Here is a 17,384-nt window from a genome sequence, read left to right on the forward strand (position 1 = left end):
CTGTGGATAATGTCCAAACTTCTGGCTCTAACAATCTTTATGTCCCCTCTCCTGCAAATTTCCCTGAAACATGTTGGGTTTGTTTTAGGTCTACTTTAGTAATGAGGTCTGTGAGCCTCTGTTTCTCTGAATATCTGCTTTGGTAGGAGTTGAGTGTTCTCTGGTTTATCTCCTTCACCCTTGTGCTGGTACCAGGTTCACCAAGACAGCAGCACTCTTGCTCATTTCCTCAATTACTCTATGGTTTCAGTCTGGGGCCCTGGTGAGGTGTCATTGGCTGATTCTGTCCTCAGGTTCTGTTTCCATATGAAAAAGAAAAGCAAATTCTCCAATGGAGAGTGATGTTAGAACTGGATAAATGGGACAACCAATATTATTTTAGAGAGAATTTAATAGGTGTAGTCCCTCTTGTAGCCCAAGATTGGTGGGAGCTTGATATTGGAGAGTGGACTCATTTTTTGGATATGGTTCTGACTTGTTTTGCAGCTCCAGCTATGGGTTCTGTTCAACTGAGCAGTTCTGTTAGCCAAATCAAGAGCAATTGGTTCCCCGCCATGGCTGTGTACCATTATTACACTTGGGTGAGCATCACATCATGTTGTTTGCTGCTGGGTAGTTTAGACCACAAGTTGCTTAGACAGATGTTGGTTATTTTTCCCCAGTTGCTCATGTAGCAGCTTCTGGCACTAGATGAGCTAACTGTCTGAGGACTGACTCTCTTCCAGATTCCAGCCAGATCACTCCATGTTCCATATCAACAGCATATGGTATCTTCAGCAGTAGGGTCTTACCACTAACCTTTGGTGGGTAATCAAGTGTTCTGAAAGAGATCTGTCTTCTTTTGGGAAACCTTGTAGGTCTCTCTGATCAACAGCTCATTGTGGATGTTAACCATATCCTGGTACTGGGAATCATGGACCAGGGCCAAGAGAAAAGAAGGAAGAAAAAGAGAAAGAGAGAAGAAAGAGAGAAAAAGGAGAAGATTAAGCTTAGTCTTCATCATACCCTCTGCAGGGCCCTTTGATTCAGGTGTTCCCTCGAAGGACCTGATGAAGGTTCAAACTTTTAGTCTGTCTTTCAGGATATAGGATTTTATGGTACCATTTAAAAAAAAATTTTTTGTTCATTTTTATTTATTTATTTGAGAGTGACAGACAGAGAGAGAGAATGGGCTCACCAGGGCCTCCAGCCACTGCAAACAAACTCCAGATGCATGCGCCCTCTTGTGCATCTGGCTAATGTGGTTCCTGGGGAATTAAACCTCAAACCAGGGTCCTCAGGCTTCACAGGCAAGCACTTAACCACCATCTCTCCAGCCCTTATGGTACCATTTTGATTTGGGTCCAGTTTTGTGTCCTGCCCTTACCCTCTTCCTCCTGCTCCCCCCCATTGTCCAGTCCTTGAGATGCCTATTAGGTATGTCAGCATCTCAGGCAGATTCAGGTTAGGAGCCACAGATGAGTGAGACCATGCAAAGATTGTCTTTCTGTGATTGGGTGAGTTTGCTGAGAATTATCTGTTCTAAGTTCAAATATTTTTCTTCAGATTTCATTGTATCATTTTCCCTTACTGGTATGTAGAATTCCATAGTGTAGATATACCACATCTTGGTTGTCCATTTGTCTACTGATGGACATCTGGGTTGATTACAGCTCTTAGCTATAATGAATTGAGTAGCTACGAACATGGTTGAGCAAATCTTTCTGAGCTGAGGTTTGGAGCTTTTAGGGTAAATTCCCAGTAAGGGAATAACTGGGTCTGTTGGTAACTCTATAGTCATCCTTTTAAAGAGTCTACATGTTGCTTTCCATCTTATATTCCCACCAATAGTGAATGAGGGTTCCTATTTCTCCACATCCTCACCAGCATTTGTCTTCATATGATTTTTTACTGTTTGCTATCCTTACTGGGGTAGGGTGGAATCTCATAGTTGTTTTAATTTGCATTTCCCTGATGATTGGGGATGTTGAACATTTTCTTAAGTGTCTGTTTGCCATTTGTATTTATTCCTCTGAGAACTCCCTGTACAGTTCTCTGGCCCATTTTGTGAGTGGGTTGTTTGACTTTTTTTGTTTAGGTTTTTGAGTTCTTTGTAGATTCTAGAAATTAGGCCCCTGTCAGTTATATAGCCAGAAAAATTATTTTTTCCATTTTGTGTGCAATCTATTGGCACTCTTATTGTATGCTTGTCTATGAAAAAGCTTTTAAGCTTCATGAGGTCACAATGGTTGAGCGATTGTTTAATTTCCTGAGCTACTATGGTTTTGTTCAGGAAGTCTTTTCCCACTTCAATATCACTGAAATTTCCTTCTATTTTTTCTTCCAGTAGTAGCAAAGTATCTGGTCTTATATTGAGGTCTTTGAGCCATCTGGAACTGATTTTTGTGCATGGTAAGATGTGTGGATATAGTTTTGTTTCCCTGCATATGGTTATCCAGTTTGTCCAGCACCATTTGTTGGAGATGTTGTCTTTTTTCCAGTCTATGTTGTTAGGACCTTTGTTGAATATCAAGTATCTATAGTTACTTGATCCAAATTCTGTATCCTTGATTCTGTTCCATTGATCTATAATCCTGTGATTATGCCAGTACCATGCTGTTTTTGTAACTATGGCTTTGTAATATAGCTTTAGATCAGGTATGATGATGCCTCCAGAGGTGTTACTTTTGCTGAGAATGTGCTTGGATATCCAAGGCCTTCTGCCATTCCGTATGAATTTTGAGATCATTTTTTTTCCTCTCTATGAAGAAAAATGTTGGGATTTTTATTGGTATTGCATTAAGTCTGTATATTGCTTTTGGTAAGATTTCCATTTTCAAGCAAGAAGACAGGAGAAAGAAATAAAAAGGATACAAATTGAAAGGAAAAAGTTAAGTTAGCCTGTTCACAGACAACATGATTCTATATATAAGTGACCCTAGAACCTCCAGCTCAAAACTCTTAAAAGTGATTAATTCCTTCAGCAAAGTAGCAGAATACAAAATCAATGCACAAAAATCAGTAGCTTTTCTATATGCAAAAGACAAAGATACAGAGAAAGAAATTAGAGACATTGTCCCATTTTTTTTTTTTTTTTTTGGTTTTTTGAGTTAGGGTCTCACTCTGGTCCAGGCTGACCTGGAATTAACTCTGTCATCTCAGGGTGGCCTTGAACTCACGGTGATCCTCCTACCTCTGCCTCCTGAGTGCTGGGATTAAAGGCGTGCGCCACCACGCCCAGCCCCATTATCCCATTTTTAATAGCAACAAAAAATACCTTTGGATAACATTAACAAAGGATGTGAAAGACCTATACAATGAAAACATAAAACACTCAAGAAAGAAATGGAGGGGGGACTTGAGAAAGTGGAAAGATCCCCTCCTGCTCCTGTATAGCAGAATTGACATTGTGAAAATTAACTCTATTTTTAAAAAATGGAATGCCATTATTTACTCTGTGCAAATCCCTAATATGTGAAAATAGAAAAGACATGAATGATATATTTACTTCTGCATTCAAGCAGTTCCAATTCTGCTTTAATTGAAGTACACAATGAAATTCAGTTTTCATGCAGATATGTACTTAAAAAATCCGAGTATTTTCAGCATTGTTAGATAATTGTAGACATTCTTCTTTGATGATATACCAAAACTCAGTAAGTGCTGGGTTTTAGAATTTAGTTGCAAATTGGAATCTGAACCCATAATTAACTTTTCATGCTTTATTAAAATCCACTGGTTTATCTTGCATTCTGACCACATCCCCTATCCCTGTTGTTAATTGATGCTTGACTATTTGTGAAACTTAATTCAGAGTTGAAACTATTCACTAATGAGTGATTTTTGTTTTTCCCTTAGCGTGTGTGTGTGTGTGTGTGTGTGTGTGTGTGTGTGAGAGAGAGAGAGAGAGAGAGAGAGAGAGAGAGAGAGAGAGAGAGAGAAAGAAAGAAAGAGAGGGAAAATAAGAGTATAGATAAACCAGGGCCTCTTGCCACTGCAACCAAACTCCAAACTCATGTATCACTTTATGTGTCTGGCTCTAGGTGTGTACTGGGGAGTTAAACCCAAGCCATCAGGCTTTGCAAGCAAGTGCCTTTAAGCACTTAGCCATCTCCCCAGCCCTTGTTCTGTTTTCGAGACAGTGTCTTGGTATTTAGCCCAGGCTGGTCTTGAACTTGTGATCCTTCTGGTTCAGCATCCCAAGTGCTAGATTACCTGTATAAGCCACCATGCCCATCTTGTCCGTTTTATTTCTTGAAATTATAGGCTCACATCATTTATTTCAGAGAAAATGCCTGCCAAGAGTTATACCCATATTTGTCTATCATTGTTTCTAGTCAAACTGGCTTTCCATTAAAAAAGCAACAGGTTTAGCTCACAATTCAATTGCATACTTGATTTTTCTCCAGACAACCTGTAGATTTATAATACAGCACAAGTGAATTTTGTGTAGTTCTCATGTTGCTGTTGAGGGTATGAGAAAGGCATGTTGTCAGGCTCAAAATTTAATTAAATTCATAATGTTCACTGATTCACAAAAGACACTGAAGTGAAGTGGTATTTTTAAAAAGCAGGCTGTTCATGGCATAAAGAATATGACTACCAGGGATAAGACACCAGCAATTTTACCCATCTTTGATTTGTCCTGTCAGTGTTAATCTAGCACAGTGACAAACACAAATGACTTCTCAGTGTTATCATGAAAATAGTTTGACCTTGATATCCCTCTGAGAATGTCTCCAGCAATGCAAAGATTATGGGCCACACTTTACCGTGTTGCATGATTGCTTAGGCCTAAGACTGATGATACTGCTTCACATAAGACAGCAAGTGAATGCACATTTTCTTCTGCTGAGTGTAGGAAATTAAGAATGAAGTCTTTCATAAGAGCTTGGATATCTGCTGCTTTTAAGACATAGCTATTATATAGCTGAAATATATTTCTTTGCATATGAGGAAGACTATTTCCAGAAGAGGAACTCTAATTATTCAGGATGGAAGGAACTACTTAGAAGAGAAGAACGAATAATCAGGATCTTAAGTTGATAAGCCTAAGGCTTGTTTAAACACATGATTTCATTGGTTTGCCATTTATCAAGCACCTGTGAAGTCCTATGTGCTAAATAAGGTGGTATGGATCTGGGTACCTGCTGTTGTAAGAACTGATGTGAACTGGCAAGTCAGACTATATAACTGTAGTAAGAGAAATGAGAATTCAAGAGCTAAATTTAGGCATGGAAAATAATATGAAGATGGGGAGAGAGGGGTAAAAAAAAGACCAAAGGAGGAAAGAGAGGTAGATTCCCAGTATATGCACAAGCTCTGCCTGACTCCTGATTTTCTCTCCCTTTCCAGCATACCAGGCAGAGGATCTGCTGATTTTTCTAGCAGTGGCTCTGGGAGGTCCTTCCTCTTTGTTGCTAACTCCATTCATGAACCCCATTAGTAAGTTGTTTGGTCCATTCAGGGAACACAACTTGGAAAACAAAGGGCCTTTTCCAAGAAACTAGGATTCATAGCTTTCTGAGTATGTCAAGAAATAGAAAGCCAGCTAGGCTTCTCAAGGGACTGAGGTAGGAGGATAGCCATGAGTTCAAGGTTACCCTGAGATGACATGGTGAATTCCAGGTCAGCCTGGGCTACAGCAAGAACCTACTTCGAAAAACCCCTCAAAAACAAGAAAAAAGGAAAAAAAAAGAAAAGAAATGGGAAGCCTTCCACTAGAAGCCTAGTTGCATGATTTACATGAGTGTCTCTAGACTAATAAAAAGGAAATATTTTCCCCAAGGAAGAGTTAAGGTATTCAAAGATAAGGAATTGAATTAGAGCTATACTAGAGAAATTTAACTTGACAATGTAAAAAAATGGGCCATGAACAGGGAAAAAAATATTTTCTATGTATATAACTAACCTAGTTTATTAAGATTACAAAGAATCCTTAAGAATAAATAAAAGATAATATAATCAAGCAAAATATACTAAAAGTTAATTCACAAAAATAATAAACAGAAGTTATATGCCTTAGGGTAATATTCTCAATCCCATTACTGAGTGAAATGTCCAGTAAAATCAGAATAAGGGCTGGAAAGATGGCTCAGTGCACACAAGTGCACCCACACACATGTGTCCACACACACATTACAAACCTGCATATACATATATACATACTACATGCACACAAAAGCAGAAGGTACCAATTAATGACCACCACATTGAAAAAAATAATCTTAAAGTTTTCCACATTGGCTCAGAAATGAAGCAATGAGAGTTTTTATAGGATGTTGGAATGGAAGCAAATTGGAAAATAGTGTTCTGTTACCTAGTAAAGCTTAACATTGTGCACACCATGTCCTGGAGTTTCATTTAAGACTAAGTTGTATACCGTAGATGAACTCTTGCAAGTGCATATCATGGGAGATGTAAAAAAAATGTTTATAGCTGTACTTTCTGTAATTTTAAGTCTCTCTCTCTCTCTTTTTCTCTCTCTGTACATGTGTGTGTACGTGTGTGTGCATGGGCCCCATGGCATGCCTGTAAAGTTCAGAGGATAACCTTGAGGTGCCTGTGCTCCATTTTCTAAGAAACAAAGTCTCTTGCTGCTGCAAGTGCATCTAACCCACAAAGCTTTGGATTCTCCTGGCTTTGCTTCCCATAGTCATAGACACATTGGGATACAAACATCCACACCACTTTGCACCCGGCCTTATGTGGGTGCTGAAGAAATGGAACCGAAGCTGGCAGGCTTTGAAAGAAAGCACCTTTAATCACTAAACAATCTCCCCAGGCCTCTATAGTACTTTTAATTGGAAAATCCTTAAGTCCAATAGCAGTAAAATTATAAATTAATGTATATTCACACACTCTATAGGGTAAAAATGAAAAAAAATCTATTAACACACCAACTTGAATGAATCCCAAAAGCAATACTGAGTGTTAAAATCAAGTCACAGAATGATGCCATGTGAAGTTCAACAAATGGGCAAAACTAAACAACAAACAATTCAAGCATACCAGTTGCTATGGTAAAATGATATAGAAAGCAACTGAAAAGTTAGCAGAAAATGCAGATTAATGGATATAACTGGGGAAAGTGAGAGTGAAGCTGATTGTGGAGAAGCATTTAGGAAATTTTTGAGATATTAAGATTATTATATTTTCAACATAAATTAGTTTAATTTTAAATTATTGCTCATTTATTATTACATATTACATACACTCATGTATATCATAGTTTATGATTAAATTATAATTTGTTAAAATAATGTGATCAATAAATTAACACATCTTTTCTTGCTTGAGAGTTTATCATGATAATTGGAGCCATAGATATTTTAAAACATTATTTATTCATTTATTTTTATTTTAGAGAAAGAGAAATCAAGACAGTAAGGAGAGAAAGAGAATGGGTGTGCCAGGGCCTTCACCCTCTGCAAAAGAACTCCAGACTCATGCACCAGCTTGTGTATCTGGATTTTGTGGGTCCTGGGGAATTGAACCAGGGTCCCTTAGCTTTCAGGCATCTCTCTGCAAAGCCATCTCTACAGCCCTAAAACTACATTTTTTGTTTCCTTCTCTCTGGCAGATTATTTCTAAAGCTTGTACAATCTTTACATTTATATCTTGAGTGTCTTTGTGTAATGTGATTTTGCCACTCCTCCCATCAAGAGCAGGAATATAATTCCTGTCTCTTGGATTCTTGATTAACTCTGTGATTTGCTTTGATTGACAAGATGTATTGGAAATGATACTGTGTGACTGAGGCTTCTGTTCTCATTTTATTAGAAATCTAAAACCACTGTAATGTGAAGGCCTCCTCCAGAAAGAGCATATGGCAGAAAGTTTCATCTACCTCACCTGAGCCTGTCCCTAGCTGCTACATCTTATACAGCCAAAGCCCAGCAATAACTCCTAAGATCATTACTTAGAGTAAATCATTGTTTTAAGAAAGGAAGTTTGAGGATGTGTGTTAAACAACCATAAACCATATATGGTTCTATTTGAGTTGGTTAAAGCATACATATCGGCAGACATAAAGACAGACCACCCAGAGGAGTGCCCAGTGCTGGACAGACCATGGAGAATCAACACTGGACAGAGGCATTATTATGTGATTATAGGAAGGCTGATGATCACAACAGCAACTATATGAAACTAAACTAGGATACTGCCCCATTTTTCAAGTGTCACATGAGACCAAGCATTTATACATGATTCTGTTAAAAGGAGTGATCAGTAATCACTTAGGAATCTCTAGTCCAAGAATGTGCAGGCTTGAAGTCATATTTTCATCAAAGAAAGTAAGGAGATGTGTTGTTTCCTATATGTGATCATCACAGGCAATTCACATTTTCAAACCCAGCATTTCTGGCTAGGATTAATCTCTGGTTCCTCTCTGACTTTCCAATACCTGCCACTTACTTTTAGGATCTCGGCCAGAATGCTAGTAGAGATGGTGATAAGAAAGAGATATCTACCCCTGGAACGGAATGAAAATTCTAGGAGACCAAGATGGATGTGTTATGAGCAGGGCACCCTGGAGGTTGAGGGTCATTTCCTCTCTTCAAGGAGTTGACTATATTGCCTGAAGTTGTATCTGGGGACTAAAAGTGAAAATAGACAATGCATGCCTTTTGGACTGGAAAGGAGAAAGGGCCACTGATGGAATAGGTAGGGCCCTGCATTGTGGGCCATGGGTCAACATTGGAGGGCTACTCAGAAGTAGACTATGCGGGGTGATTATTTCATGAACTGTTGGGGGTCTTGTTTTTCACACTCCCGGATCCCAGTACAGAGCCCCGAGGGGGAAGATCTTGGGTGAACCCAGGAGCCAGCTCTTCTTGCAGTCGGGAAGCCACTGGGAGAGAGCCCTAGAGATACAACAGGCTGAATGTTAACAGGGATACTGTGTTATTTTCGTTATTTTCTCATTGTTGGAACAAAATATTGGATAGAGCAACTTAAGGAAAGAAGGGTTTATTGTGGCCCACAGTTGGACAGGGTTTAGTCCATCATGACAGGGAAGTATGGAGGTCAATTTAAGTGGCAATCACCTGAAGTGATGAGTTGCCTAGTGAAGGAGCTTGTGGCCACTGCTTGCCAACCAGGAAACAGAAAGAGCTTGGCTATAATCCCTAAATTTTGCCTCCCAGTGACCCATATACTCCAGCTAGGCTCAACCTCTTAAAGGTTCTGCAACACCTCCCCAGCAGTTCCATCAGCTAGGGAGCAAGTGTTGAAACAATTCCCATTTGAGCCAGAACAGATGAACACGGTAGGCTCAGGGTGTGACAGTGTGTGTGGGAGTATCCATTCTTGACTTGTCCAGAAATGGTCTTCAGTGAAGTTGGGCAAGAAGAGTTTAATAAATGATTAATCTTAGTGATGTGGAAAATGCTTAGAGGATGTGACAAGGAAGGAGAAAGAACCCTGGAAAAGTAATAGCAGGGACCCTTCTATCACCAGATATCATGAGGCCAGAGGGGTAAAATCAGTTACTAGGACTCTGTGAGGCAGAAGTCTTGCCTGACAGGTACTGTGGAAGTGTGGCTCTCACAGACCCTGTCAGGATACACCTTCTTTACCTTGTCCATGTCCAGTGGACGCCAGCAAAAGCACCTGCCTAGAGCAGGCCTCCACACATCAATCCACAGGGTTACCACAACTAGGATAGTGAAGAGACGAGAAGGGATCTGCAGAAACGAGTAGAAGACGCAAGTCCAGAGCACACTGGACGGCTGGCCAACCTCCAGCGCAGAGGAGACGGAAGGTAGGGGTTCACGCATAGAGCCTGATACGGCTGCCATTGTTGTTATCATTATTAGGAGTATTAATTACTGTAAAAGAAAACTGACATTGTATCTTAAGCAAGCTACTTCACTATTTTTATTATTATAGGGAAGAAATATTTATTTAAGATACAAATTGTGTATAAACTATAGAAAATACAAAGAAGGAAACAAAGCACAGTAGTCATCCCATCACCCAGAGGTGATACCATCTGCATGTTGCTGTATCTTCTAGTGTTTTTCCTACTTGTAGGTAAGTAAATATATATGTATCTAATGTCTATATTATATGTCTAAAGGTTAATTTGTGTTCACACTTTTTATGTTTTATTTATTTATTTGCAAGCAGAGAGATACAGACATCAGACCAAGAAAGAGCATATGGGCGTGCCACAGCCTCCAGCCACTGCAAATGAACTCCAGACACATGTGCTGCTCTGTGCATCTGTCTTATGTGGGTACTGGGGAATTGAACTCTGGTTGCTAGGCTTGGCAGGCAAGTGCCTTAACCACTGAGAAATCTCTCCAGCCCTGAAGGTTAATTTTTGAAAAGATTGAGCAAATCATTGTAAACTTCCACCCATGGGCATATGTCCAAAGCCTTGTGCCTGTCCTGTCATTTCCTCATTGCCTTTGGGAAACAAGATAATCCTGGCTGTCACTAAAACTGTCAGTGGGACTATGTTAAAATGAATTAGATGAACTGATGGATGCAATACTTATCTTGTCTCTGTGATCAAACACTTGACAAAAAGCAACTTAAAGGGCCGGGCATGGTGGCGCACGCCTTTAATCCCAGCACTCGGGAGGCAGAGGTAGGAGGATTGCCATGAGATTGAGGCCACCCTGAGACTCCATAATGAATTTCAGGTCAGCCTGGGCTAGAGTGAGACCCTACCTCAGAAAAAAAAAGTAATGGTGAAAGTAACTCAGAAATAGTAACCATTTGCATTTTTGTGTACTTCTAGTGTTTTCCTATGAATATGTACATATATATATATATATTTATATTATATATTTTATCATATATATGTTATATAGGTTATTTCAAAAAATAATTGAACAATTTACTGTGCAACTTCTATTTGTGAGCTTATGTCCCACAAGTGGAGGTATCCTGGGTAGAAGACAGACATGTTTTTGCTGAGTATAGTGAAAGTGAGAGGCGCCTGGTGAGGAGGCTGGGAGGCTCGGACCACCAGATTCCACAAGTTTACTCTTTGCTTCTCTAACAGGGCTGGAAGTGGCAAAGAAGCAGCCTACCTCCCTTGCAAAATTTAGCATAGTAAGGACACTTAGCAAAACATTTATTCATTTGGTGGATAATGAGAGAAAGTGATGAGATATTAGAGAGGGAAGGTATTCTGGGGATGAAGCAAGTGGCCTGCCCGTTCCACTTAAGGCTGTTATGGAATGGAGGCAAAGGTTTTGTGAATGCTGCCCTGGGGGTCAGCAAACTACAGCCCACAGCAGTGAGCTAAAGATAGGTTTTATATTTTTAAATATTGAAAAAGATGGAAGAAAAGTATTTTGAGCTGTATGAAAGTTTTGGAACATTCAAATGTAAGTATTCATAAATGATAGTTGGATAGTTGAATAGCTTCGATGCAGACTGCATGGCTCACAAAGCCTAAAGTATTTACAATCTGGTCCGTCACAGAAAAAGTTCAGCTCTCTCTGGGCGCGGTGGTGCACACCTTTAATCCCAGCACTCGGGAGGCAGAGGTAGGAGGATGGCCGTGAATTCGAGGCCAGCCTGAGACTCCATAGTGAATTCCAGGTCAGCCTGAGCTAGAGTGAAACCCTACCTTAAAGAAAAAAAAAGTTCAGCTCTCCCTGTGATAGGAAACTAGTTTGCATTTCTTGAGCTTGTACTGTGTACCAGATACAGGAGTCATCACTCTACACACAGCTGTTTCCATATTTAGTATTTACAGTATGAACTCTAAGGTAACATAGTAGGCATATCATTCATCCATATCAAGAAAAGCTGAGGGTTTACGTAGTCAAGTTTTTTATGTCTGGTGAAATGGTGGAGCTGACTTGCAAAGTCAGTTCATTTGTGATGAATAGTCAATGGACATAGACTTCCCTGTCTCTGTGAGTCCTATATCATGCTAAGTCTGCACCTGGTATAAAATGGAATATTATGTGGGCAATACCTGTTGTGTTCCCTGTCACAGATCAAGGATTCAATAAACATTGGCTAATATCATTTGAAAATGTACTGGCTGGCAGTGATAAAGTATCATATCACTTATTTGCTCCAGACTTTTATTTAGAGAGTATATAACTTTTGACCAAAATATCATTTCCTTTTACACACACATATACACACACACACAAAGTTATAGCTTCAAGTGTGATACTCTTGAGGTAAGTCATTTCCCACCATTTGCCTTTCTTACAGTTGATAATGGTAATATGTTTTCTCTCCTTTCAGGCTAGATGTTCCATTTGATTTCATTGTGGCTCTAATTTCTTCCAGCTGTTGCTATAACTCCTTCCTTCCCTTAGGAACCACTTTACTTCTCTGATCTACCTCCATTTGTGATCTCTCTATAAATCTCAGAGGGCTCTCTGTCCCAGAGAAAACAGAATCTGTCAACATCAGGAGGTTTGACATGCCCATGTTCCAATATGTGGGGCAGTATAATGACATCCTTACATTTTTGACATTTAGATATCTTTTATGAGCCATTTAGTTTGGTGAACTCTCTTTTCTATAGTTAGAGCCTTTCAAAGGTGAAAGACAGTTGATAAATCATTTAAGCTAACCTCATGACTATTGTGAGAAGCTCTCCTGGTGCATCCCTGACAGGTGGGTATCCTGGATCACTTAGATACTTCTAGTATGCAGTGACTCACTTCTCCCAATGTGATATACTCACTGTAACAAATTCAAGTGTTATGAAATTCTTGCTTAAACTGAATTTATGCTGTTACTCTATTACATCTGTAATTTTTGGTGGGTATACAAACCATGGAATTTATTATATTTTTATATATACATACATCATTCTACTTTGCATGTTTTTTGCTCCTTAGCCCTCTTTCCCTTCTTCTCCCAGGGAGCTCCTCTTCTGTTTTCACATCATGCATATATATATATATATAAAATAGGTATATAGATACCTGGATCCCACATGAGAGGAAACCTGTAGTACTTTATGTTTCTTATCTCTAATTATTCTCTATTGTGTCTCCATCTTTCTCCTTTAGGCCCCTTCCTTTCCCTTGGGGGGTACCTTCTCCTTTCATGTCATTGGATAATATTCTTTATGAGTATAATTTATTTCACTTAGCATAATGATCTCCAATTTCATCCATTTTCCAAGTGCCATGATTTCATTTTTTATGACTGAATACAATTATGTTGTATATATGCACTATATTTTCTGTATTCATTCATCTGTTGATGGACAGCTAGGCTAGTTCCATTTCTTAGCTAATGGAAATAGTGGAACAATAAACAAGAGTGTGGTTGTCAACTTCATTTTTCTGACAAAAAGCACCCAGCCAGAAGCAGCTGGTGAGAGGAAAGGGCTTATTTGGGCTTAAAGAGTTGAGGGGAAGTTCCATGATAGCAGGGAAAATGATGGCATGAGCAGAGACTGGACATTACCTCCTGGCCAACATCAGATGGGCAATAGCAGCAGAAGTGTATGTCAAACAGTAGCAAAGGGAAGCTGGCTATAACACCCATCAGCCTGCTTCCAACAATACACCTCCAAGAAGGTTCCAATTTCCAAATTGCCATCAGCTAGGGATCAAGCATTCAGAGCACAAAAGTTTATGGGATTCCTAAATCAAACCACCACAAGTGTGCAAATATCTCTGTGGTATATTAACTTAGATTGCTCCAGGTATGTTATATTTAGAAGTGGTACAGCTAGATTATATGGTAGTTGTAGATTTATTTATTTATTTTTGGGAACCTCCAGGCATTTCTACAGTCACTACATAAGTTTATATTCCCACCAGTACTAAATAAGGGTTCCTCTTATGATGGCTAAGGTTGTTGACTATTTCTTTCAAATACTTATTTGGTCATTTGTATTTATTATTTTGAGGACTGTCTGCTCAATTTATTTACCAATTTTTGATAGTATTGATCAGGTTTTCAATGTTTAATTTTTGAATTCTTTATAGATTCTAAATATTAGTCCCTTATTGGATAACGAATGGCAAAGATTTTTCTCCCATCTTGTAGGCTGTCTTCATTTTCCTGGTTGTTTCCTTTGCTCTGGTTTTTAACTTTATCTAATCCTATTTGTAAATTCTTGATATTATTTCATTATTTTCTGTGCTATTGGAGTCCTTTTCAGAAAGTCATTGCCTATATCTTTTTTAGTGACAATTTCATACATTTGAATAGTGTATTTTAATCACAATCATCCCGATTACCCTTTTTTATATCTCCCTCTCTGTCCTGCTGAGCCATTTTTTCATCCCAACTAGTCTTTCTCCAATTTTCATGTCTTTTTTTTTTTTGTAACCCACAGACTTTAGATAGGGCTGCTCAGATGAGTGTTGTATGTGGGAGAGTGGGGATTATTTCCTGGAGTGGAAACGATTTACCAGTGGCCATGCCACTGAAGCAGATGACTTCATCTTCCCAAGTGCCCAAGTGAGCCAGGATAGGAGAAAGGTAGCTTTTTTCTTTTTAAGTCAGTTTCAGTTAGGGACTGTGACTTAAACAGTACCATGATATGCCACCCCCCAAAAGGAGCTTGTGTCTCATCAAGACTTATCTACAGTGGCCCCACTTCACAGTTTAGCACTCTACCTAGACAGCCCAGATGGGCTGGCCCAGGGATCCACTCTCTAATTTCACCAGACAATTGGGTCTTCGCTTGCCCAAACTCTGTAGTTCTGCCCTGCTCCACTCAGCCTTCTCTTCACTAGGGATACAAGGATACATGTAAGTCTGGCTTTGTTGGGTGGGGGAAGAGCATAAAACTTTCTCTTGGTCTGGATGGATTTTCTGCTTGTCTCTGTGTGAGTTTGAAGTAACCTCTCTCTTTGAATAAATGTATGATTTTCCTCTGGTTTCTCAATCTACCATGTGCATGTTCTTCCCAAGTTCCCCTACACAGGCTCCTAGATTCTGCTTTCCACATGACAGCAGCTTCACTCTAATATCTTTTTAAAGGCCTCAGTTTCTCTCAAGTCCACATGCTTGCAGCTCTGCTCCAGTTTTCTATCCCAAACCTCAATTTCTCTTAAATGAACCTTATAAACTGCAGTGTTTCCTAAAATCCACAATTTGTGATTGCTCCCTTACATAAACTCCACAATTTGTGATTTTTCCCCTCAATAAACTTAATAATTCATAATTAATCCTTCTTGAGTCCATCTTTTATCAGTTCTTTGTTAAAGGTAAGATAGAACCCAAACCTGGAATTCATACATTGGGGGACCCATCCTGAACCCCCAAATCCTGCATCACAAGCAGCCATTAACTACTAATAGTTCTTCACGGAGAGTAGTTCCTCATGAGTCCTCTCATCCATGATAGAATGTTGATGGTCCCAATCTTATGCAGCTCTTACAGACATGGCTGCAGTTGCTGTGAGTCTATGAGTTCAAATGTCTTTTCATGTCTGGAAGACAGTGTTCCACAACACTCCTCTCTATCCCCTGGCTCTTAACATTCTTGAAGTGTTTTCTCTGTTTCCCTCTAGCAGTTACAGAGTTTCAGGCCTTACATAAAGGTCTTCAATCTATTTTGATTTCATTTGGGGCAGAGTAAGAGATATGGTTCTAGTTCCATTCTTATGCATATGTATAGTCAATTTTCCTAGCACCATTGTTGAAGAGAATGCTTTTTTCTCCAACATATGTTTTAGACACCTTTGTCAAAGATTGGGTGGCTATAGCTATTTTTTTTTTCTGGGTCTTCTATTTTATTCCACAGGTCTATGTGTGTTTGTGCCAATACTATGCCGTTTTTGTTACTATGATTTTGTAGTATAAATTGACACAAGGCGCTCTCACTTTTAGCACTGTTCTTTTTGCTTAGGATTGCTATGGCTGTTCAGGGTCTTTTGTGCATTTATATAAATTTTAAGACTTTTTCTATCATTCTGAAAGGAATGGTACAGAAAGTTTGATGGGGATGGTATTGGATCTGTAGATCACTTTCAATAAAATAGTCAGTTACACAATATTGATTTTTGCCAGTCTACAATCATTGGGAGGTTTTCCCGTCTTCTGGTGACTTCTTTCTTTGTTCAGTATCATAAATTGTCATTTTTAAAGGCCTTTCATCTTATTGGTCAGGTCCATACTTAGGTATTTTTGAAGCTATGGTTAATGAGATTTTTTTTCCTACAAATCTATTTGTAATGTAGAAAAGGTACTAATTTTTGTGTGTCAATTTCGTGTCTTACTACTTTGCTGAAAATGTTTATCAAATCCAATTATCAGATCCAAGGGTCCAAGGGTTTCTGGTGGAAAGTGTTTAACATCATGTTTTGTTGTTTTTTTTTTTTTTTTTTCAGGATAGGGTCTCACTCTAGCCCAGGCTGACCTAGAATTCACTATGTAGTCTCAAGGTGGCCTCGAACTCATGAAGATCCTCCTATCTTTGCCTCCAGAGTGCTGGGATTAAAGGCATGTGCCACCATGCTCAGCTTAAGATCATGTTTTGTACAAGTAGAAGTAATTTGACTTTCCCATTTTGTTTCTTTCATTGCTTTGATTTGTCTTATTGCTCTAACTGAAACTTAAAGCACTATATTGAATAATAATAGAGAGTATGAGCTGGAGAGATGGCTCAGCAATTAAGATGTGTGCCTGTAATGCCTAATGACCAGAGTTTGATTCCCATGTAAAGCCAGATGCACAAAATGGCTCATGCATCTAACGCTCATTTACAGTGGCTAAGAGGCTCTGATGTGCCCATTCTCTCTGTGTGTATCTTTATCTTTTCTCCCTCTCTCTCTCTCTCTCTCTCTCTCTCTCTCTCTCTCTCTCTCTCTCCCTGCATGCTGGTTATTGAACCCAGCCCTTTATCAGCTAGGGAACCATTCTACCACTGATCTTATATTTCCTCTTAGTACTACCTTAGCTGTATCTCAAAGTTTCTAGTAAGTTTTGAAAGGTCATACTTTCATTTTTATTTGATCCTAGGGAATTTTTTATTTAATAATCTACTGGCCATTTAAAAGTATATTGTTCAATATTCAAGTATTTATATAGTGTCTATGGCTTATCTTATAGCTGATTTCTTACTTTATTGTGCTATGATCCAATAATTTCTCTTATTTTATTAGATGTTATAATTTTCTTAATTTCCTAAAGTGTGAATTTATTTTAGAGAAAGTTTCATGGGCTGCTGAGAAGAATATTATAGATTCTAAAGTTATTGCTAAGTGATGAGGTCAGCATCTAGCCACCTGGAGTAGTGCTACCTTCCCTGTGGACACTTCAGGGATGAGCCAAGCTTCCTGCTAGCTGAACTCCTTAGCTTCTCCTTGTTTCCTCACTGTCCATGACTACCTTCTGTGGTTGTGGCAGGTTAACTTTGGGCTCCCTGGCTTGTGATTTTTCCTTCTTCTGAGGCCCTCAGTGTAGCTCAGTTTTAAACAATGGGCTCCCTCTCAAGATAGGACC

Source organism: Jaculus jaculus, chromosome 1 (assembly GCF_020740685.1).
Source record: "Jaculus jaculus isolate mJacJac1 chromosome 1, mJacJac1.mat.Y.cur, whole genome shotgun sequence".
NCBI classification, from domain to species: Eukaryota; Metazoa; Chordata; class Mammalia; order Rodentia; family Dipodidae; genus Jaculus; species Jaculus jaculus.